Genomic DNA, 25,411 nt, shown 5'->3' with positions numbered 1-25,411 from the left:
TCATAATAGCCCCAAATTGGAAATAATCCAAATGTCATCAACAAGAGAATGGATAAATTGTGATATAGTCATGAAATGGAATACTACATAGCAATAAAGAGAACTACCTTTACGCAACAGTATGGATTAATCTCACAGACATTATGCTGAGTGGAAGAAGCCAGACACAAATGGATAAATACTTTAAGACTCCATTTATTTGAAGTTCAAGAACAGGTAAAACTCATCAATGGTGATAGAAGTCAGAATAGCAGTTTGCACTTGAAGAGCACTGATTGGGAAGGGGCACAAGGGAACCTTTTGGGACACTGTAAATGTTCTGTTTCTTGACCTGGGCAGTGGTTACATGAGGGTATGTATGTAAAAATTTAGCAAGTTGTACATAGCTGTACATTTAACATACTTTACAGCATGTATGTTATACCTTGATAATTAAGAAAAGAAAAATAAAAGAAAGAAAAATTCACTTATTTAAAATAGTCCTTTCTACCTTCTCATCACCTTTTCCTCTTATTCTATTTTTATCCATAGCACATACCACCAGCTGACATATTTTTTATATATTAATGTATTTATTTATTATCTGTGTCCCACTAGGACATAAGCTCCATGAGAGCAAGGACTTTGTTTTTTTTACTGCTGGATCTTAGAACAATGCTTGGCACATAGGAGATCCCAATAAAGATTTGTTAAATAAGTGAGTTACTATATTGCAACTTCAGCTCTGGATCTATTTACAAATCAATTTTTGTCTGGAACATGAGATACTCCTCTTTCCTGATAATCAGCACTATGACTAATTTACAAACCGATTACAGATTGCAAAATAGATTTTGGGACAATGATGTCAATCTTTGGGTTGAGTTGCAGGCACTGAGATTTTATTGACAAAGATATTAGTTGGTTGACTTCTGGGCCCAAAGCTAAAAGGCAGAACAGTGGGGGATATCAGTTCATATTTCTCACTCTCCCAAGATTGTTGAGTTGTTCAGTATTATTTTTCCAGAAGCTGGAAGAGGAAAATAAATAAGGAAAATAAATAAATTAGCCATCCCTAAGCTAAATTGCTTGTGCTGTAGTCAAGATCTTTGACCCTTGGATCAGGTAGAAAGAATTAGCAAAGCAAATCTTTGGAAATGTGATATAGTGAAATGGACAGAGTAGAGGAGGTGGTCCCTCCAGTTCTAAAATGCTCTTGATTTGAAAGGTAAAATGCAGAGAGAGGATAGGGAATATACTACAAAAAGACATTTTTCTTAAGGTGGAATTAAAGTGCAAGAATGTAGACATGAAAAATGAAGTTGGTAGAGGATTTTGAGAAGTACAGGAGCACGAAAAACAGTGATAAGTACAAATGCAAATTTTTCAACTATAAACTCAAGGTAGGAGCTGGCATGGAAATAACGTTTATTGAGTACTTACTATGTATTTGGTATTTAGTAGGTCTATTTCATTTAGTCCTCACAACAGGTACGTAGGTAGGCATTATTAGCCTTGTTATTTTATTAGAGGTCAGAAAACTGAGGCTCAAAGAGCTACAAAATTTGTTCACAGATGATGAGAGGAAGAACTGGGATTCCTATCCAGGTCTGACTTCAAGGACAAGATTATCTCCCAATGTGGTGAGAAGTCCCTCCCCTGATTGCCTACAGTTACTGCTGTCTGTGCCATTCATTGCCACAGCTCATTTCACTACTTTGTTATTTATTTGATCTCATCACACCATTGCCTGCAGGTTAAGGCCCAAATGGCAGATTTAGCTCCCTATGGGTGCATGTAATGCCCTTCACAATCTGACTCCCACCATCTTTCCTCCCTTCTCTCTTCCCATGCCAAGCCATCCTTGGTGTCAGAATGATTTTTGTCAAAAACTAATTCTGATCAAAACTCCTGCTTCAAAATCTTTGCTTGACCTGTGCTTTGACCACATATTTATCTTTCCCAAGGGTCTATTAGCTCCCAAAGGGCAAAGAAATGGACCCATTCATCCATGTGTCTTCAGAGCCTGGCATACAACATATGCTCAATAGATGTTGTGATGAGTAAATTAATTAACAGTCTTCCACGAGGCTAGTACATCCCTCCACTAGATTATATCCTTTTTGCATTAATTTATATCCCCAATGCCTGACAATAACCAGTGAAAATGTCATAAGAAAAAGACCTTCCTCTTCACTGTTCCCACCAAGACAATAGAAAGAAAAATATCACTCATTAATATTAGCAAGATATTTGAGTGACAAAACAACCATATATTACTAAGAAGCACAAAGAAATACCTGAATAAGTGGAGAAATAAACCATACTTCTGAAGGAGAATACTAATTAGTATAAAAATATTGATATTATCAAATTAACACTTAATGTGGATTACCTTCCATCAAATCCTCAAAGGAGATTTTTTGTTTTGTTTTTGTTTTTGAGTTTTGAAACAGATTATTTAAAAATTTATCTGTGGTATTCACTGTATAATTCTTTCAACTTTTTTTTTTAAAGATTTTATTTATTTATTTATTTTCCCCCCAAAGCCCCAGTAGATGGTTGTATGTCATAGCTCTACATCCTTCTAGTTGCTGTATGTGGGACGCGGCCTCAGCATGGCCGGAGAAGCGGTGCGTCCGTGCCCGCCCGGGGTCCGAACCCGGGCCCCCAGCAGCGGAGCGCACGCACTTAACTGCTAAGCCACGGGGCTGGCCCTAATTCTTTCAAATTTTATTTATATTTGAAATTTTTCATAATTAATTATGGGTAAAAAGTCTATTTGGAAGAATGAGCAGACAAGACCAGCAACAAAAGTGTTACAAAAGAATGGTGGGTGTGGGTATGGGCTTGCCCTATCAAATTTTAAAATGCTATTTCAATAATCAAAACTAGAACAGAAACTAAGACAGAACAATGGAATACAAACAGGTATCTTTTATTTTATTATTATTATTTTTTGTGAGGAAGATTGGCCCTGAGCTAACATCTGCCAATTCTCCTCTTTTTTTGCTGAGGAAGACTGGCCCTGGGCTAACATCCGTGCCCATCTTCCTCGACTTTATATGGGACGCCGCCACAACATGGCTTGCCAAGCAGTGCGTCTGTGCGCGCCCGGGATCGGAACCGGCAAACCCCAGGCTGCTGCAGCAGAGCGCGCACTTAACCGCCTGTACCACCGGGCCAGCCCCTAAACGGGTATCCTTGATCCTAGGATAGATAAGTCCATGACATTTTCACTGTATTTATTAAGCAAACCACAGAGCTTACTGTGTGCCAAGCACTGTTCTAAATTCTTTACAAATATTAACTCATTTATAATTTAGCTAATTTAATTATGAATGGGCCTCTGGAGCCAGACTGCCTGTGTTCAGATTCTCTCTCTGCCATGTACTAGCTATGTGACCTTGGACAAGTCTGTGCCTGAATCCTTAGGTATAAAATGTGAATAATAACAGTTATAGGGTTTTTAAGAGATTAAGTTAATATTTTATAAGGATACATCACAATAGATAAGAAATGATATCATCAATTGTGTGAAGAAAATTGGATAAAAATATCTAGTTGGAGCTTTACTTCATACCATAGACTGAAAGTAAATTCCAGAATTTAAAGAAGTATATCTAAAAAATAAAAGCATTAAATACTTAGAAGAAAAACATATATGGATATTTAATTCTAAAAAGGTATGACTTTCAAGTATAAAGGGAGAAAGAAATAATAAACTTTAATATACCAACAAATACTGAAAATTAAAAAGAAAAGGAAAAATTTTGGAAATAGATAAAATAAATGGATAAATGACAGGTGAATATACTTTTACATCAACTTTTATAAATCAGAAAAACATTACAAAAAAGGCAAAACACATATGGCAGGCACACTGGCATAGTGGTTGAGTTCTCGCACTCTGCTTCGGTGGCCCGGGGTTCACAGGTGCGATTCCTGGGCATGGACCAACACATCTCTCATCAAGCTATGCTGTGGTGGTGTCCCACATACAAGGTGGAGGAAGATGAAATGGGCACAGATGTGGCTCAGAGCCAATCTTCCTCAGCCAAAAGAGGAAGACTGGTAACAGATGTTAGCTCAGGGCCAATCCTCCTCACCGAAAAAAAAAAAAAAAGGCAAAACACATAAACAGTTTACAGAAGACAAATACAAATAGCCTAATGGCTACAAGCATCTGGAAAAAATGTCCAATCTCACTGATCATATGCAGGTCAACTAACCAATGAGCTAACATTTTTAACTAATAAATTGGTTAGGATTAAAAAATAGAACGTTTAGTGCTGACAAATGTATCATAAGACAGGCACTCACGTACAGAATAAATTTGGTATGATCTTTTTTTTTTTTGTGAGGAAGATCTGCCCTGAGCTAACATCTGCCAATCCTCCTTTTTTTTTTTTTTTTTTTTTTTGCTGAGGAAGACTGGCCCTGGGCTAACATCCGTGCCCATCTTCCTCCACTTTATATGGGACGCCTGCCATAGCATGGCCTGACAAGCGGTGCCTTGGTGTGCACCAGGGATCCAAACTGGCGAAGCTGGGGCTGCCACAGCGGAGCATGCACACTTAACTGCTTGTGCCACCAGGCCGGCCCCGGTATAATTTTCTGAAGAGCATTTTGGCAAAATATACTGAGTCTTGAGAATGTTCATATATATTGATCCTGTGATTCTATTTGTTATGAGTTGAATTGTTTCCATCCAAGAGATATATTGAAATCCTAACCCCCTGTACCTCAGAATGTAATCTTACTTGGAAATAGGTTAAGTAGATGTAATTAGTTAAGATGAAGTCATACTGGAATGGGGAGGGTTATTAATTCAATATGATTAGTGTCCTTATAGGAAAGGAGTACACCATGTGAAGACAGACACACACACAGAGAAGACGGCTGTGTGGTGGGCCGGCCCCGTGGCTTAGCGGTTAAGTGCTCGTGCTCCACTGCTGGCGGCCCAGGTTCGGATCCTGGGCGCGCACTGATGCACCGCTTCTCTGGCCATGCTGAGGCCGCATTCCACATACAGCAACTAGAAGGTTGTGCAGCTATGACATACAACTATCTAGTGGGGCTTTGGGGGGAAAAGATAAATAAATAAAATCTTTAAAAAAAAAAAAAAAGACGGCTGTGTGGCTATGGAGGCAGAGATTGGAGCGATGTATCTGTAAGTCAAGGATTGCCAGCCAACAACAGAAGATAAAACAAAAGAGACAAGGAAGACTTTCCCCCTACAGCTTTCAGAGGAGAGCATGGCCCTGCTGATACCTTCATTTCAAACTTCTGGTCTCCCAAGCCTATGTCCCTTAATGCAGAACCAAAGGTAGAAGCTATCAATTTGACTCTTGTGTTTTATTTTCTTTGTATTATACACAGCTGAAGAGAAAGCACTTAGAAGACTCTAATGAAAGCCAGAGGATATTCTTCTCGCTGGAAATGATCAATTATACTTAAGGATTACCAGTCCTCGTGTGACTCCAGGTGCCCAGCAAGGAGTGAAGCCTCACAGACCTACAGGAGAGACAGGAAGGGTCACATCAGAGACGTTTACAGGAGGAGCGACGAGGCGCCATACCTGCATGTGCCAGGGGCACTAGCAGGGAAACCTTGCTAATCCGAAGCCAACATCACGCAGCTGAAGGCCCTGTAGAAGCCATAAATGTCAGGTACATCCCTTCACTTCACTGCACCTTCTCTGAGGAGTGATGAACCCCAAGGCCCCACTCTATCGCCCTTTTCCTGGTTAAAGTGATCTCAAAATATTCTTTACCTATAGATTTGCACTTTTAGGAAGATAATTTGTCCATGAAAGCAACATACACTAATAAAAACTTATTCCTAATAATTAAGATAACTTTAAAACAATTTGTGGAGTTCTACTAAAAAAGGCCAGTTTTGCAAAATCACATATGATAAACAAAGAGAAAACTAGAAGAGACATAAGACAGAACAACGAAACTGAATTGGCAGTCCGAAACAAATGGGACAAGAAACAAAGGAAACGCAAAAGAACCAGAAAATAAGTGACAAAACAGCAACATTAAGCACTCATATATCAGTAATTACCCTAAATGTAAATGGATTGAACTCTCCAATCAAAAGATACTGAGTGGCAGGATGGATTAAAAAGCAAGACCCAACAATATGCTGCCTCCAGGAAACACATCTCAGCTCTAAAGACAAGCAGAGGCTCAGAGTGAAAGGATGGAAGACAATACTCCAAGCTAATGGCAAACAAAAGAAAGCAGGTGTTGCCATACTCATATCAGACAAAGTAGACTTCAAGATAAAACAGGTGAAGAAAGACAAAGAAGGGAAATATATAATGACAAAAGGGACACTCCACCAAGAAGACATATCACTTTTAAATATATATGCACCCAACATAGGAGCACCAATGTACATAAAGCAACTATTAACAAACCTAAAAGGAGACATTAACAACAACACAATAATAGTAGGGGATCTTAATACCCCACTTACATCAATGGATAGATCATCCAGACAAAAAGTCAATAAAGAAATAGTAGACTTAAATGAAAAACTGGACGAGATGGACCTAGTAGACATATACAGAGCACTTCATCAAAAAACAGCTGACTATACATTCTTCTCAAGTGCACATGGAACATTCTCTAGGATAGACCATATGTTGGGAAACAAAGCAAGCCTCAATAAATTTAAGAAGATTGAAATCATAACAAGCATCTTTTCAGACCATAATGCTATGAAACTGGAAATGAACCATGAAAAAAAACTGGGAAAGTGATAAAAACGTGGAGATTAACCAACATGCTACTGAACAACCAATGGATCACTGATGAAATTAAAGGAGAAATCAAAAACTATCTGGAAACAAACAAAAATGAAAATATGCCATACCAAACCATATGGGATGCAGCAAAAGCGGTCCTGAGAGGGAAACTCATAGCGATACAAGCCCACCTTAACAAACAAGAAAAAGCCCAAATAAGCAACCTTAAATTACACCTAACAGAACTAGAAAAAGAAGAACAAACAAAGCCCAACATCAGCAGAAGGAGAGAAATAATAAAAATCAGAGCAGAAATAAGTGAAATTGAGACCAAAACAACAGTAGAAAGGATTAATGAAACAAAGAATTGGTTCTTTGAGAAGATAAACAAAATCGACAAACCCTTAGCCAGGCTTACTAAGAAAAAAAGAGAAAAGACTCAAGTAAATAAAATTAGAAATGAAAGAGGAGAAATTACAACGGATACCACGGAAATACAGAGGATTATAAGAGAATACTATGAGAAATTATATGCCAATAAATTGGACAATCTAGAAGAAATGGATAAATTCTTAGACGCATACAACCTCCCAAAACTGAACCAAGAAGAAATGGAGAATCTGAATAGACCAATCACAAGTAAAGAGATTGAAATAGTAATCAAAAATCTCCCAAAAAATAAAAGTCCAGGACCAGATGGCTTCTCTGCTGAATTTTACCAAACATTCAAGGAAGATTTAATACCCATCCTTCTCAAACTATTCCAAAAAATAGAGGAAGATGGAACACTTCCTAAATCATTCTACGAGGCCAACATCACACTGATACCAAAGCCAGACAAAGACGATACAAAGAAAGAAAATTACAGGCCAATATCGCTGATGAACATAGATGCAGAAATTCTCAACAAAATTTTGGCAAACCGAATACAGCAATACATTAAAAAGATCATACACCATGATCAAGTGGGATTTATACCAGGGACGCAGGGATAGTTCATCATCCGCAAATCAATCAACGTGATATATCACATCAACAAAACAAAGAATAAAAACCACATGGTCATCTCAATAGATGCAGAGAAGGCATTTGACAAGATACAACATCCATTTATGATAAAAACTCTCAACAAAGTGGAAATAGAAGGAAAGTACCTCAACATAATAAAGGCTATTTATGACAAACCCAGAGCCAACATCATACTCAACAAGGAAAGACTGAAAGCCATTCCTCTGAGAACAGGAACAAGGCAGGGCTGCCCACTCTCACCACTCCTGTTCAACATAGTACTGGAGGGCCGCCCCGTGGCTTAGCAGTTAAGTGCACACGCTCCACTGCTGGTGGCCAGGGTTTGGATCCCAGGTGAGCACCGACACACCACTTCTCTGGCCATGCTGAGGCCGTCCCACATACAGCAACTAGAAGGATGTGCAGCTATGACATACAACTGTCTACTGGGGCTTTGGGGGGAAAAATAAATAACTAAAATTACAAAAAGAATAAAATACCTAGGAATAAATCTTACCAAGGAGGTGAATGACCTATACAATGAGAACTACAAGACATTATTGAAAGAAATCGATGATGACATAAAGAAATGGAAAGATATCCCATGCACATGGATTGGAAGAATAAACATAGTTAAAATGTCTATATTACCTAAAGCAATCTACAGATTCAATGCAATCCCAATCAGAATCCCAATGACATTCTTCACGGAAATAGAAAAAAGAATACTAAAATTTATATGGGGCAACAAAAGACCCCGAATAGCTAAAGCAATCCTAAGAAAAACGAACAAAGCTGGAGGCATCACAATCTCTGACTTCAAAACATACTACAAAGCAATAGTAATCAAAACAGCATGGGACTGGTACAAAAGCAGACACACAGATCAATGGAACAGAATTGAAAGCCCAGAAATAAAACCACACATATACGGACAGCTAATTTTCGACAAAGGAGCTAAGCACATACAATGGAGAAAGGAAAGTCTCTTCAATAAATGGTGTTGGGAAAACTGGACAGCCACGTGCAAAAGAATGAAAGTGGACCATCTGCTATCGCCATTCACAAAAATTAACTCAAAATGGATCAAAGACCTGAAGGTGAGGCCTGAAACTATAAAACTCATAGAAGAAAATATAGGCAACACACTATTTGACATTGGTCATAAAGGAATCTTTTCGGATGACATGCCTACCCAGACTAGGGAAACTAAAGAAAAAATAAACAAGTGGGACTTTATCAGATTAAAGAGCTTCTACAAGACAAACGAAACCAGAATCAAGATGAACAGACAACCCACCAGCTGGGAGAGAATATTTGCAAAACATACATCTGACAAGGGGTTGATCTCCATAATATATAAAGAACTCACACAACTGAACAACAAAAAAATAAACAACCCGATCAAAAAATGGGCAGAGGAAATGAACAGACACTTCTCCAAGGAAGATATACAGATGGCCAATAGGCACATGAAAAGATGTTCAACATCATTAATCATCAGGGAAATGCAAATCAAAACAACACTAAGATATCACCTCACGCTTGTTAGAATGGCTATAATCAACAAGACAAAAAACAACAAATGTTGGAGAGGATGTGGAGAAACAGGAACCCTCATACACAGCTGGTGGGAATGCAATTGGTGTAGCCTCTATGGAAAACGGTATGGAGATTCCTCAAAGAATTAAAAATAGAGATGCCCTATGACCCAGCCATCCCACTACTGGGAATCTATCCAACGAACCTGAAATCAACAATCCAAAGAGGCTTATGCACCCCTATGTTCACTGCAGCATTATTCACCATAGCCAAGAAGTGGAAGCAACCTAAGTGCCCCTCGACTGACGATTGGATTAAGAAAATGTGGTATATATATACAATGGAATACTACTCAGCCATAAAAAACGACAAAATCGTCCCATTTGCAACAACATGGATGGGCCTGGAGGGTACTATGTTAAGTGAAGTAAGCCGGAAGGAGAAAGACAAACACCGTATGATCGCACTCATATGTGGAATATAAACCAACACATGGACAGAGAAAACTGTATCGTGGTTACCAGGGGCAGTGGGGGTGGGGGTGGGCTCAAGGGGTGAAGGGAGACATATATATGGTGATGGACAAACAAAAATGTACAACCCAAAATTTCACAATGTTAAAAACTATTAAAACCTCAATAAAAAAAAAAAAGGCCAGTTTTGGGGGCCGAAAAAGGCCAGTTTTTGCATTGCCTGTGGCGGTGTAAACTGGCACAATCTTTTGGAAAGGTGACATGACAATAAGTATCAAGAGCCTTAAGGAAAACAAGAATAAGAACAACAACAGTAGTTTGTCTGTTTGCCAGGATCTATGCCATGTGCTTAGCATCCGTGATCTCCTTTAATCATGACCACAATCCCCAGAGGATGAGGGAGCTTAAGCAAATCATTCCAGTCACACAGGTAGTAATGGGCAGGACTGAGTGTTGTACCCAGGTTGTCTAATTCCAAATTCTGTGTTCTACCCACTCTGCTATGTTGCCATATACTGTTCATACTCTTTGACCCTAGAATCTGATTCCTAGAAAGATGTCCTAAGGAAATACTTGAACTAAAGGAAAACACTATGTTGCAATGTTAGTTAGAAAAGAGGAAAATTTGAAACAATGTAATTGTCTAACAATAAAAGAATGGCTAGAGTATGGTTCACCTACATTATGAAATATCATATAGACATTAAAAAAGATAGTGGAGACTCTAGGAAGATGAAAAAAATATTTCAGATACATATTCAGTGAAAAAGCAGAATATGAAGTACTTACATTCATTGATTGCAACAACAGAAAAATACGTACGTATAGGAATGCTATTGAAAGTAGTTGTGGATTGCGGTTGTAATAGGACTGGCTGCAATTTTTCCCCTCAAAATTGTTCTTAGTCTTAAAAAAAATATCTGAAATGAACAATTTTATCACATAATTCTCTTCTCCAAACACTGGCCCCAGTCCAGTTGCTTTCTCTACCTGCACCGCTTCTGCCCAGAACAGCTTCCTATTTGCCACGTGTTTCTGTTTATCTCCACAGCGTGAGCTCTTGCCACTCATATCCATGTGCACAAGCTTGGCCCACTTAGAAATTGCACGTTTCCAGAAGTCACTTCCCTGTTTCTTCTATTTCTGCTGCGTTCAGTAGTGTTGAGCTGCACATTTTATTGAAGATTTTGTTCTCATTTTTTGCAAAACAGGGTGTTCTCCCCACGCCACCCCCATTATAACAGTATTCCTTTGAGCATAGCTGTAACGTTTATATACCTGTGTACAGCTGTTGGCCATGGGGCTTCTCAACCTCAGCATTATTGACATATCGGCTCAGATAATTCTTTGTTGTGTGTCTTCTGTGCATTGTAGGATGTTTAGCAGCATCCCTGGCCTCTTCTTATTAGATGTCAGTAGCATCGCCGCCAAAAAGTGTGACAGAAAAAGACGTCTTCAGATATTGCCAAATGTTCCCTGGAGCTGGGGGCAAAATCAATCCTGGTTGAGAACCAGTGGACTGCAGGAATGTCAGTGGCATAAGGTGAGAACCTGTAGCTAGCTGGTTATGCCCTTATTTAACCACGAGAGGTCTCCCTAGACCCCATTATGGTTCTAATCTGGAAAATACGGGGCTATGGCCACCACCAAATAGGTTAATTGTCATGACTTGGTGGGTGGTGACAGCAAAAGGCTTAAAAACAAAAGTACCTGATCAATCTCCCACACACAAGAATTCCAAATAAATTATGTAGGTATTCCACCCTAACGGAGGGGAGCATAACTCCCCACAGTGCGGGCTGTAGGTGGTGACTTCCTGCCAAAGAGGATAGTCTGGAAGGGGGAGTGGGGTGTTAACTACAGTGGAGAAACCTGACAAATGTGACCTCAGCCAGCTGATCAAGGTCAACATCAACACTGATAAATCATATTGATTGTGTGTGCCCTTGATATGGTGCAATGAAAATGGCAATTTACCTCTGTGATCCTCCTCCCCAAACCTCATAACCTGAGTCTAATCATGAGAAAAACATCAGGAAAACTCCAATACAGAGGTATCCTACAAACACCTGAACAGAACTCCTCAAAAACTGTCAAGGTCATTAAAAATAAGGAAAGTCTGAGAAGCTGTCACAGCCAAAGGAACTTGGAGACAAGACAACTAAACATGAGGTGGTATCCTGGATGAGATTCTGGACCAGAAAAAAAGATATTAGGTAAAAAATAAGGAAATATAAATAACTATGAACTTAAATTAATAATAAAGTATCAATATTGGTTCATTAATTATAATTTTATAACAAATGTACCATATTAATATAAAATGTTAACGACAGGGGAAACTGTGCAGGGGCAGGGTTATATGGGAACTCTGTAGTCTGCTTAATTTTTTTCTATAAATCTAAAACTGCTCTAAGAAATTGTCTATTAATTTTTTTAAAAGCATCTGATCAAGCGCTGCCATGGTAAAATAAAGAAGATTTTATTTTTTATTTATTTTTTAATTTTTTTCCCCCAAAGCCCCAGTAAATAGTTGTATGTCATAGTTGCACAGCCTTCCAGTTGCTGTGTGTGGGACATGGCCTCAGCATGGCCAGAGAAGCGGTGCGTCTGTGCACGCCCAGGATCCGAACCTGGGCCGCCAGCAGCGGAGCGCGTGCACTTAACCACTAAGCCACGGGGCCGACCCCAAAGAAGATTTTAAAATGGTGGATTTGCTAGGATTCTGATTTCTGATCTAAAAGGAATCATTTGGTGACTGTAATGAGAAATGCCACCATCATGAACCAATCAAGCCCCTCACTTTATGCAGCAGTATTAGGTAAGAAAGGCAAAGATTAATACTGAAGAAAACTTTTAATAGAGGAAATGAGCCCAACTACTTTAAATAATTCTTAGAGATTATTTCTATACTAACAAGTAGGTAAATGCGGCATGATCATATAACGTTAATATCAAGTATTATATCTTGCTGATGCCCCTTTGAAGTTGGTACTATTTTCCCGTACTATATTCAGATGAGGAAAATTGAGTCTCAAAGAGACTGGATATCTGCCCAAGATCATAGAGCTAATAAGTGGCAAAACTAAAATTCAAATTTTTATGTCTGATTTAAAAATCTTTGCTTTTAGCTCTTGTGCAAAATTTCCTCCCCATGTGTGACAGCTGAGGTTATTCGCTGTCACTGTAGAGTATGTATTATATAATTAAAAGAGTGCTGAACAAAACTAGGAGTCTGGATCCTCAGCTGGCTCAGGATATCAATTTTTTTTACCAGAAAATGGTGGATAATAGTACTTGCCCTGCTTACCTCACCGAGTTATTTTAAGGGTAAATGAAAGGATATATGAGAAAACGTCCTGCAACCTGTAAAGCGTGGCATTGTATCATTAACACATTTTTACTTCTGCAGTTTTTTGCAAATATGTCTGTGAGCTAATTGCAAAATGGAACGTGTGGAGAGGATTGAGGCGAGCTTCAGACCAGAAGGCTTAGAAGAGAATTTTGTCAGCTTCAAATCCTCCCTTTGAATGTAAGATCCCAAGTCTGTGGTCTTCATCACTGACTGCACTTATCACCTGGGGAGCTTTTAAAGGCATCCATGCTCAGGTTCCGCCTCAGACCAATTAAATCACAATTGCTAGGAGCTGGCACCGGCACTGCTATGTTTAAAAAGCTCTCCAGGTGATTCTAATATGCAACCAAGGCAGAGAACTGTGGTCCTAATTGATCTAAAGTCAGTCCAGTTCCATAGAGCCCAACATACCCTTCCTTGAGGCCGCTCCTCACTCCTAGAAATTGCTGTAGTTGGAATATTACCATCAGGCAGTGAAGCTAAAATAAAAGTCTGGTCAGCCAACCTGCTAGGACAGCTGATGATATTGTCATTGGACTAAAGGAAATGGATCTATTTCAGTTTTATTCAAAGAAGGAAGAGTCCAGTCATGGGAGGGAGAATGCTACAGAGGCTGGCTATGCAATTATTTAGCACTCTGCCACAGTAGTAAGCCGGGATAGCAGAGAGACTACTCTGAGCCTTTGTAAACTCTGCTCAGCTCTGCCTGTCAGTTTATCTTGGCTATCGTGTTGTCCAAGAGCCTTTGTTGGGAGCCTGGGCCTCGGTGCCTGGCAGACCAAAGCAACAATCAGCTTACAAATTAGTGAATTAACACCGTTCAAAAACTGAAGAAAAAGCTGTTGAGCAAGAATAACATTAGGTGTGCTACAGAATTAATACAATTCAGACCTAAAACTCCCTTCTTTTAGAAACAAGGCCCAGGTTCCTATATATATATTGCTTCTCAAGGTCCTCAGTGGAAGAATTTAGGTTACAGTATTGCCAAGAGAGAGTACTGAGATGGAGAAGTCATTTGGGGAAACTGAGGGTCCCTGTCCTCTAGGAAAATCTTGACAAATCCAGGAACACGTTTTGTCATAACACTCAGAAGTGAGCAGTCTCTGGCAGATGGATCCACACTAACCAAGCTCATAAGAGTCCACTACTGAATTATGCAAGGACTGGACGTTAACACTGGGTGGTACAGTCTCTACTTGTAAGAAAGACAACATGGGGAGCCAAAGTAGAATCATAAATTATACTCGAAAATCAAGAATACAACTAAGAAATATGTTGGGTGATCTTAAAAGATGGTACAACCAAACTATAGTAGCTGGATTCATTCGGTCTCTCTGTAGGGGTGACCAGTTAAGCAGAATGAAACACCCCAGACTCTGGCTGGGCACCTTCTGTCTGGACCACGTTGGAGAGTCACTGACAAATTCTTGCTCTTTAGGGGTCACTTTTTCAAGCGTGCGTTCCTAACAGCAAAAAGTTGTAAATTCATTTTTCAAATCATCTGTGGATAATTTTGAAATTTTTTGGTATCATCTTCTTGTCAGATCTGACAAGAAGGTTATTGCTTTTACTGAGTAATGTGGCTGACAGCTTATGTTAAAGGTAAGAGAAGTGTCAACCCCACCATTTTCTTGTTTGCTTCTGCTTTAATTATAAGTATTATCTTTAATTCATGGTTTCTTTGCAGGAAACTTGTTAAACCCTTGTCCATTTTATGAGGGTTAACTTAGTGAAAACTGAATACTGTAATATAATACAATTTGTAAATCCATTAAACAGGGCACAGTAAACTGCAAGGTGCCACACTCTATGCTGAGAGGAAACCAGTGAGTGAGGTGCCACTGTCAACCCTCCAGTTGTGGAATTCCCATTCTTTGCTGGGATACCTCAGTAATGAATGAGGCTATTCTTCGGGCAATATAATACAATGCATTCACTCAGACTAGAATATTTTACAGCCTTGGTTACAATGGCAATATAAATAGTTCTTGCTTAGAGATTATGCCCTAATCCTTAACTGGATATGGCCAGTCCTAAATCTCTACCCATGCTGACGAGTTCGATCTCTTCCATCACATTCTAATTCTCCTTATTGTTACTCCTTGAGGGGAACTGTATCTGAATTTTTGAGGGTGCCTAAGGACGACACTGCTCCATATAGAACCACAAAGTGAGTATGAGGGAGCCATAGTCATCATCACATTTTACTATTAGGAGAATGGTTTTATTTAAACTCAAGCAAAAACCTAAAAGCAGAGCTAATTTCGTTGAAGGGATCGGGATGAACCAGTTTCACTCCTCTCTCTTCAGAGACTTCAGCTACAGGGCGTCCCAGAAATGGGAAGCCTTCCACTGAGTTTGCAAATTATGGCTCTAGAACATTTAAAAATAGGATGAGATGGAACTTGTGTTGTGCTGTAAGTAAGTCTACAGGAACTAGAGACAAAGGAGATCCCATGTACCGCTTGTCTGCAATGAATTAAGAACAAAAGGAAGTATTCTGATCCATGTCTTACCCCAAAGGTATTATAGCATAGAGTTTAGAGTTTGAAATCTATAGTCTGAAATCTATAGTTTGAAATCTATAGACAGTGTTGGGTTGTTCTTTTTATTTTTTCCATAGAAAATTTTATTTTATTTTTTAATAAGTAATACATACGCACAATACTAAATATGAAAACTCCCTCCTATTCCTAACTCTCCTTTCCCAGTTCTCCCCAGCAGCAACCACAGATACCAGCTTCCTGGGTATTCTCTTAGAGATAATAAAGGCATATTCAGGCGTACTTGTGTACATACTACATATAAATAAATTTTTAAAATAAATGGTGGCATACTTGATACAATTGTTCTGCACCATGCTTTTTTTTTCACTTAATTCTTTGAGTTTGTTCACTCTTCATTCATTCATTCATTCAACATGTATTTATTGAACACTGTGATAGACTGAAATATTGTTCTCTGCTCCTCGTAATAGGATTATACATCCTTCTCTCTGCCATGTGACTTTGGAGACTCTTCCAAAACGAAGGTATAGTATACTTTTCTTCCCTCTTGGCTTTGGACTTGGCCATAAGATTTTCTTTGACCAGTGGATTGTAGGTGGAAGTGACAGTGTGTCATTCTAAGTAGAGGCTTTATGAGGCATCGTATGTTTTCATGTACTTCTTTTACAACAGTGGTCCCTAAATGAGAAGATACTAGTAGCCAACCTAAACCCAACTTGTGACCCTCAGCCTGGGGCAGTGTCACCATAGAAAACTAAATGTTTTTTGCATAATCCATTGATATTTTGGGGTTGTTTGTTACCACAGCCAGAAGCAAACTATGACTACTATGTGTTCACGCACTATTCTAGGTGCTTAGGTTCCTTTGGGAACCAAACAAAGATTCTTGTCCTCATGGAGCATCTATGTATCAACCTGCCTCTTTTTAATGGCTGCATAGTATTCCTTTGTATAGAGTCATTGTGATTTATTCAACTAATCCTTTATTGACAGATTTAAGTTATTTCAAAGCATTAGTCTCTAAAGATGAAAAGCATATTTCTTTTTTTTTTTCGTGTGAGGAAGATCAGTCCTGAGCTAACATCCATGCTAATCCTCCCCTTTTTGCTGAGGAAGACCAGGTCTGAGCTAACATCTATTGCCAATCCTCCTCCTTTTTTTTTTTTTTTTTTCTTTTCCCCCAAAGCCCCAGTAGATAGTTGTATGTCACAGTTGCACATCCTTCTAGTTGCTGTATATGGGACACGGCCTCAGCATGGCTGGAGAAGCGGTACGTCGGTGCGCGCCTGGGATCCGAACCTGGGCTGCCAGTAGCGGAGTGCGTGCACTTAACTGCTAAGCCAGGGGGCCGGCCCCCCCCCACCAAAAAAAGCATATTTCTAGTATAAAGGCATAGAAAGCACATATTAAGGTTTTATTTAACTCATTAATGAAGAAACCACCAGGATGACAAAGTTGGTTCAAAAGGGAATATGAAAGTTGAAAATTGTAAAGTCAGTGGATTAAAAGAAATTCTGAAATAAAATTGCTAATTTTGATACAAAACTGGTTAATGTCCTACAGGCTAAACCAGTGCACATGTGAGTGTATCTTAAGGATAAATTCCAAGAAGTGAAATTTTTGAGTATATTAATTTCTAATCTTGAGAAACTTACCAAATTGCCCTTCATAGAAATTGTACCAATTTACCTTACTGTGAACAACATATGAGTGGCTATTTCTTTACATCTTCTCCAATACAATTTTATTGAACTTTTCACTACTTGCCAATCTGATAAGATAAAAATAGACCTCATTGTAATTTTAATTTTTCTTGTTATAAGTATGGTTGAATATTTTTTCATATCTTTACAAGTTATTTCTTTTTCCTCTACCATGAATTGTCACTTCATATCCTGTGCCTTCTGAAAAATTAGGCTTTAGTCTGTCATATGTGTTCCAAATATTTTTTTTTCACAGTTCCAGACATATTTCTAATCCTAGCTCTACTATTTCCTAGCTGTGTGACCCTCAGCAAATTACTTAACCTCTCGTAGCCTAAGTTCGCTTGTCTGTAAAATAGGGATAATAATATAGTCCTCAATCCTATATTTGAAACCCTGGGATAGATGTGTTTTAGATTCTAGAATCTTTCAGTGCATATACTGTATATTACATAAAACCCTAAGGAGTATGAGCTCTTTCAAGCGTTAATATTCCTATAAGAAACACATGAATATACTAGATGGGATTAATAAAGCCTATGAATGACCTCATGTCAGTTGAAGTTTGCCATCAAATGAGCTGTATCAAACTTTTTTTTTGAAAGTGGAGCATAGGAAAATCTTCTATGGTTTATTACATCATTTGTTGAAAGTTAAAAATTGTGCAGAAGAGAGACATCCTCAATGGTATTGTAACCGATCGTGAGATATAACCTATTAATTAGACAAATATTGAGACTAGCCCACATGGGAAGGATTGGAAATGAAAGGATACTCAATGAGAGTACTATTAGTAGATTGTGAAAATAAAATTGCTTGTATCCTGTCAGATATTTTTTCACCCTACAGATTTTAATTATTGAATACTACTGCCCTGTTATTGTTCCATACGAGCTGCATTAAAATTACTTTTGATTTTCAGAGCTTTTTGGATTTTGGAACCGTGGTTAAGGTATGTGGACCTGTGGTATCTTCCTCATAAGGTTGTCGTGAAGATTGGATTAAATTAAACAATGCATGTAAAATGTTTATACCAGCTTCTAGAGCATAGGAAGCACCAAATAAATATTATCATTACTGTTGTTTTTAAGACAAGTGCTAAGCCCTTACAACTCTTGTTTCTGGGCTCTTTAGCTTGGCATAGGGTTTTGCTTTGTGGGTTTGTTTGATGTTTGGGTGAGTTTCCTTGTAAAGATGATTGAGATATTTGAAGAGAAGAGGAGAGAAGCATTTTTACTCTTTGATGATGTAGAAGAAAGAGAATGAATGTGCTATGAAGCCAGATAGATTAGAGTTCAAATTCCATAGCATCAGATTCTTTAAAAAATGGGGGAAAATACCTATCTAGCAGGTTGCTTTGAGGATTAAATATACCTAGGTAGAATAGAAACTGCTCTATACACAATATATACTCAATAAATGACAGCAGCTGTTTTGTTAGGATATGTTCAGGAGGGCTGAGGCACAACCCTTACCCATTTACAGTCTGAAAAGGACATAAATCAGCCACTTTCATGACTGAAAATGAGGGACTTGGACAGGGATCAGAGAAAGCATTTATTGTACATACAGAAAGTATTGTTACTGTGATCTGTCCACAGCAAGATGGGACCAGGCCCTCCTCTGTGATGTAATGTCATGGGACTTTACTTGTGGGGGAAGGCAGGAGGAGGGGCTACAGTCACACCTGGGAGGAGCAACTCCCCTCCCCACACAGGCAGAGGGCAATGTCTTCTCAGGTGGTATGGGAGTGTGAGAGCCTGTACGTAGCCTTTAGCCTTCAGGAAGTTTCCATTGCATTGTGATTTTAAAATGTAGGTTTCCCCTTTTATTATAGAATATCCTGAAGTTTCAGGTTTAATGTTGTCATGCTACAAAGTAAGACTGCTATCTGTTGATCAGTGTACTCTGAGGACAGAACCTGTCCATTCCTGCTTGGATCCCTACTGGATTCAACTCAGATATAAACCTTGGGGGAGGGCCACCATGTGCCAGGTGCTGAAAATACAAAGACGATCTGATAAGGTTCCAGCACAGGAGGAACTGGCAGAGGGGGTGGTAACTGATAGCGCTTAATAGGGAGTGCAGAGTGTTGAGAGATACAGTAGAGCTATGAATAAAGTGTTACTGAGGGTACTGAGAAGAGAAAATTTAATTTTTTTTAAGGGAGGTTAGGGGAAACTCCTCCAAAGGAGTGACATTTGATCTGATCTTTGGACTGAGTCATCAAGCAAATGGCTTTGAGTTGGAAAGAGAAGAGGAAAGAACAGAGGGGGAGGAAAGGGGGATGAAGGAGAGAATAACATTCTAAGTGAAAGAAACTACAAGGACAAGGGTGGGAGGTGGTCAGCATATTCATTCATTTGTTCCGTTATTTATTCCACAAACAAATATTTGTTGAGTGCCAGCCACTGTTCTTGGCACTGGGGATACAACAGGAAGTAAGACAGACAAGGTCCCTGGTTCTCTCCTGGAGTTGACACTTTAGAGCTGGATGGGACAGAAAACAAATAAATAAATGAACAAGGTAATTTCAGAGAGTGATATGTGTTATGATGAAAATAAGTTGGGAGAAGGTATAATAGAGAGTACCCTGGGGTAGCATGTAAGATTGGGTAGTCAGGGGGGCCTCTTTGGAGGAGGCATTTGACCTGAGAACCAAGTGACGAGGAGGCAGCCTTCTGGGGGCAAAGTGTTCCAGGTGGAGGGAACAATAAATACAAACACTATAACAGGACTAGGCCTAGTGTATTTGAGAAACAGAAAGGCAGCCAGCCTGGCTGGAGCAGCATGAGAAAAGGAGCCATGGGGAAGATCAGAGAGGTTGGCAGGCCTGGTTAGCAGGAACTTGTGGGCTCCCATAAGGAGTTTGTTTGAAGAAGTACCATCTGGCTGCTGTGTAGAGAATGGATTGGAAGTGGGGAGATCAGCTGCGAGGCTGTTGCTTACTCTAGGCAAGAGATGGTGGTGTTTCCTACTAGGGTTGTAGCAGCAGAGACAGACGTGTTCAGAGCAAATACATATTTTTGAAGTAGATCTGACAGGAGCTGCTCATGGATTGGTGTGGGGGTGAGGGAAAGGAAGATGTAATCATATCAAATGCTACAAGAGGTTGAATAAGATGAGCACGTAAAAGTGACCTTGTTCCCGGTAGTAGTGATGTCAGTGTGGCAACAGTAGGAACATGGGATTGGAGAGAGAGGATGCTGGAAAAGAATGGCTGTGAAGGCTTTGGGAATGAATGGATTTGGCCTCACACAGAGGAGACAACGATGCTGTGCCACTGACAAAGCAAGGTTGATCACCTGTTTTTGAGGCCAGGAACCTCTCAAACTTTTACTGCCAAGGGTTTTTAGAAAAAGAGCCCAGCCCTCTGGCTAAATCTGAACAAATTTATTTACATCTCTCCCTACATCTCTCCATCTCTTTTTTTGCCCTACAGGTTAAATATCTGTCTATTCACACACACTCTCCATTGGCCTCAGCTTCTCTCCTCTCAGTAGATTCTTCTGAGTACTATCATCCAAGTCAAGCAGGAAATTCTGCACATAATAGGCACTGAGTAAATATGTACTGAGGGGCAATTAGAGGTGCTTGCTTTCAGAGAGGAAGAGAAGTCACTTCTGCTACTTTATTTCACCTATTACTTTGTTTTACTTCTACTTCCTCGCTTAGCAACTCACAATGCTTGGCTCTTTTAACTGGGAGGAGGCTTGATCAGGTTTATGAAATATTTTTTTGTTGGGTGGCTGGCTGGTTCTATTGTCTTCTGGTCCTGCGGTCAGGTTGTCTCTTCCAATCCCCTGTATACACACAGCACGCCTGCAGGGGTCCTCAGATCTCCCTCTGAACCACTACACCAGGCTTGTCCTCCTCAGCTAACATTATCTTTTATTTAAACAGAAACAGTAGCCACCAATCTTGTTACATAACATACCGATATCCTAGGGTGTTAAACTAACACGGCATCTACTGTTTGGGAGTGGTGATCTGGCAGCACAAATATTCACTAGGAGAATATTGCTAAAATGTTGTAACAATTTTGATTTTCTGGCTCTACTTAGAATTTTGGAGCTGGAAGGGACTTTAGAGATCATCTTATTTCTTTTTATTTTTTATTTTTTTTTTCCCCCCAAAGCCCCAGTGGATAGTTGTGTGTCGTAGCTGCACATCCTTCTAGTTGCTGCATGTGGGACTCGGCCTCAGGATGAACGGAGAAGTGGTGCCTCGATGCGCACCCGGGATCCGAACCCGGGCCGCCAGCATCGCAGCGCGCGCACTTAACCACCAAGCCACAGGGCCGGCCCTAGAGATCATCTTATTTCAATCTTCTTTTGTTTTAAAATGTGGAAACCAACGCCTAGAGAGACAAAGAAATTTGCCCAAGAAGCAGATCAGGGCTAGAAATTAAGCTCTTGATAATCTAAGGAATCCATCACATCTTCTTAGATTAAGGATTAAGTGTTAAGCCTTTCTTGTTCATGATTCTTTCTTACCTGAAAAGCATTTTTTTTTTTGTTTTAGACTTTCCAAGTTTGTCAATTGTGAACAGTGACACAGGGCCTGCCCAGTGGCGCAGCGGTTAAGTGCGTGCATTCTGCTTGGCCCAGGGTTCGCAGGTTCAGATCCCGGTGCGCACCAACACACCACTTGTCAAGCCATGCTGTGGCATGTCCCATATAAAGTAGAGGAAGAAGGGCAAAAAAGAGGAGGATTGGCATCAGATGTTAGCTCAGGGCTGATCTTCCTCTCTCTCACACACACACACACACACACACACACAAAACAGTGACATGATGCTCCTGCTTACACTGAAACTGCAAATTTAAGACTGACACACATGTATAATACTGATGTATTTGAGGTATTTTTGTTGTTTTTACTAACATTAGGACTGGATTCACATCCAACCATAAAATGTATATTAACTGAACACAATTTGAATGCAATGTACGTTAACTGAATCAAATATATTTTAAAGACAGCTGGGTGGAGTTGGGGGTGAGGTTTGAGCCACCTGGGGATCTATCCCAGTACCATTCTCGGTTTATGTGCAAACCAGTGTATGGAAAGGGGTTGAAGTCAGCTGTGCCTCTAGAAGCATCTGGCATCCTGATAGCTGCTCAATAAAACATGGGGTTTCCTACTGCTCTCTGAGGAACTGCAGAACCTCACTCCCAAGTGAAAAGGCTGGGCTGCTCTCTTCCCCTGACTCTGTCAGTATTCTTTCTCAAACTGACCTGTTTTCCTGCTGGGAGACAGCCTCACTCCACCCACCTGATGCCTCCATGGATTTCCTGACTGCCTTGGGCTTATTTTTTAACCTTCTCTTCCTTGAAAAGCACCACCCCACTGACCCAGAACGTGGGCTCCTCCCCTCTGGTCACTGACCATCCTACTCTCCTGAGCTAACCATCCTCATCTCCTAAAAGCCTCGGAAAATCAGCAGCAATAGGGGGCTGGGCATCTTCCAATCCCCCTAAGGCCCCCTTCCTGCTTTTAACTCACCGAAATTACTGGCAGAAGAGAGAGAGGAGGGGAAATGCCTTGCTTCTGAGTCGGGCCTGGCTGGGTTGGGTCGGGCTGGCACTATCTTATTCAATTCAACTGTCCCGGGTCCTGAGGGCCTCTTCAGGTAACTTGGGCTCCGGGTTAGGGATGGCTAAGGTGTAAGGAGGGAGTTACTATTTTGGCCCTCCAAGTAGAAGCACTATAAAGCCTCTCCCAGGTTCTGGGAATCCCAGCCTTGACCTGAGGACAAACCCCAAACCCAAATAAGCGGTCTCCTCCCAGGAGCTCAGAACCCACCCATGCTCATCACCCTTTTTCCTTGTTTCTCCGGCCAGTTGCCCTGCTTAGCCAGGCTCCGCTGGCCGAGCCTCCCCGAGCCAGACTCGTTATACTCCCCGCACCCAAGCCGGGCCAGGGCAGAGGGGTGGGGGGGGTGGGAGGTAGGGGAAGAGGGGGGTGGAGTTCCGTCCTTCGTTGATTGGCTCGGTGCGGATGGGCTGTGGCCGTGCCGAGCCAACCCGCGGCGTGTTGCTATGTGCTGAGCCGAGGGGATAGGCGCGGGGGCGCGTCCGTCACAGGGCAGCCCCCGGCCCCGACCCGGAGGGATGCGGAGTGGCGGCGGCGGCAGTGGCGGAGACTGTGGCTTTAAGAGCGCGCCGGGAGCCCGGGATCCAGCCGGGCGGTCCTTAGCTGCTGCGCACCCCCGCGGAGCCCAGCCCTGCGCTGGCCGGACGGGGCAGCCTGCTGCCGGGTAAGCGAGCCGGGCGCGCGGCGCGGGCCGGGCGCGCGTGGGCGTGGGGCGCACTGTCAGCTCCGGCGCCGGGCGCCGGGCACTGGGCGCCGGTCCCGTGGCCCCTTCAGCCCCGCTCCGCGGAGCGCGCGGCGCCCTCTGCCCTGCGCGGCTGACGCGGGGTCTGGCGTGAGGTCCCCGTGGGGGCAGCGGGCGCGGGGGGCGGGGAGCGGGCCGCCGGGGCCACGTGACCGGTTTGTTTACAAACACTGCCGGGCCCCAGAGGCTGCCCGCCGAGGGAGCCGAGGCGGCGCGGGGACCCGGATCGGGGCCCGGGACCTGTGCGAGGCGTCGGGCAAGGCTGGGGTGCGTGGTTTGGCGAGGGGACCTGGAGACCCGGTCGCTGCTTCTTCCTCAGCATAGTTCCCGCGGGTTCGGACTCCGTGGGGGCCGGGGTGGGGGGCTTCGGACGTTTTCTGTCCCCGATGACGCCGGGTCTCCGCTGGAGACACTGGGTCCAGGGGTGCCGCCCTCGGGGCCCCAGCCTATGGGGGCCTGGCTGCCTTCGACACTCCCGGGAGCGCTTGGCCGGCCTGGGCCGAAGTAACCGCAGCCGAGTTCCTGCCTGGCCGCTTCCCGGCGCCTCCCCAGTGTCCTTGCCAAGAGGGTGGGCGCCAGTTCTCTCCTGCCCGACGGAATGTAGGGGCCTCTCCAGCGAGCACCTCCCAGGAACTGGCGCTGAGGGGCAGCCCCGACTTCTCACTGCTTCAAGTTCACCCTCCTCGGCCGCTGACCTCCTCTGGGTGTCTTTACCCAAGTGGTGGCTTTTCTCCCGTTGGGGGGTGGGGGGAACCACCTGTTCTTTTGGACTCAGCCCAGGAGACTGCCACCTCTGACTTCACTCTCAGCTTACAAGATCTTAAAAAGCCAAGTGAGCGAGTTTCCTCCGTTTTCCTCTGTTCTGCATGTAGCTCACCCTCCCACAGTCCGGCCGCTGTGAATGGCACAGGAAACTGCTCCTGGGCTTTGCTGGGGTTTTTGCTGTCTGGCCTCCTTGTCAGTTTGTTCTCCTGGAGTCTTGAGGCTCGTTTCAGTGAGCCTTGCTTTTGGTGAATCTAAGGGCCAACGAGGCAGCTAGCTACTTATCGGTTTTTCCTTGGGCTTCCTCTCTTCTCGTCCAGCAAGATGTGCAAGGGCTCCCTGTCCTAGAGCATTGGGCTGGAAGGGAAGCTGTCTGCTTCCCTGTACACCACTTGCTTGTAGAACATTAGCAGCACAAGGAGCTTAGGGAGTTGAGAGAAGTTAAGTGACTTGCCCAAGGTAACTCATGTCACTGGCTCTGGGGTGGGACTTGACCTCACATGCTTGATGCTCTTCAGAGCTCTCTTGGTACTGAGAACTCAGGGCCTTGTGATCAGTGGAGTTGGATTCACCCTTCCCTGGCTTTCCTTGGACCTAATCACTGCCACAGGACTGCAGAGGTCGGCTGAACCTGAGTGCTGTCCATCCCTCCCCTCATTTCCTTAGCACTTAATACTGTGGCTGAGTCTTGCCCCCTATGAGGAACATTTTCATTCTTCTGAACTGTGATATGAATGGCTACAAGTTCTTTACCGAGGAACCAGTCCGGCCTGAGGAGAGTTGTGCAAACTTCCCTTTGGCACTGTCCCTTATCCCCAGCTCCTGTGATAAGGGTCTCAGGCAGGAGTTGAGTGGAGGCCTTGGGCTCATCCCACTCCTCAGTTTGGCTTTGCCTTATCGGTTTAAGATTTGATAACAGCATTTCTGGCATCTGTCTTGATATCCTGTGCTTGAACTAAAACCCAGAAGCTTGGAGTTAGGG

The 25,411-nt window shown here is 42.0% G+C and overlaps 1 protein-coding gene across 1 annotated transcript in view; it reads left to right on the top strand.

Annotated features, from left to right (window-relative positions):
- Window positions 1-23,427: 23,427 nt before the first annotated feature.
- The window catches only part of YPEL2 (yippee like 2), a 61,616-nt gene continuing 59,632 nt past the window's right edge, over window positions 23,428-25,411 (top strand). The window contains exon 1 of the transcript XR_015554687.1: window positions 23,428-23,589. The gene's annotated coding sequence lies outside the window, so the exon portion shown is untranslated. The remainder of the gene's footprint in view (window positions 23,590-25,411) is intronic.

This window comes from Ceratotherium simum, chromosome 16 (genome assembly GCF_057802395.1).
Source record: "Ceratotherium simum simum isolate JZ-2026a chromosome 16, ASM5780239v1, whole genome shotgun sequence".
Classification (NCBI taxonomy): Eukaryota; Metazoa; Chordata; class Mammalia; order Perissodactyla; family Rhinocerotidae; genus Ceratotherium; species Ceratotherium simum.
This window is presented reverse-complemented; position numbering and strand designations above follow the sequence as displayed.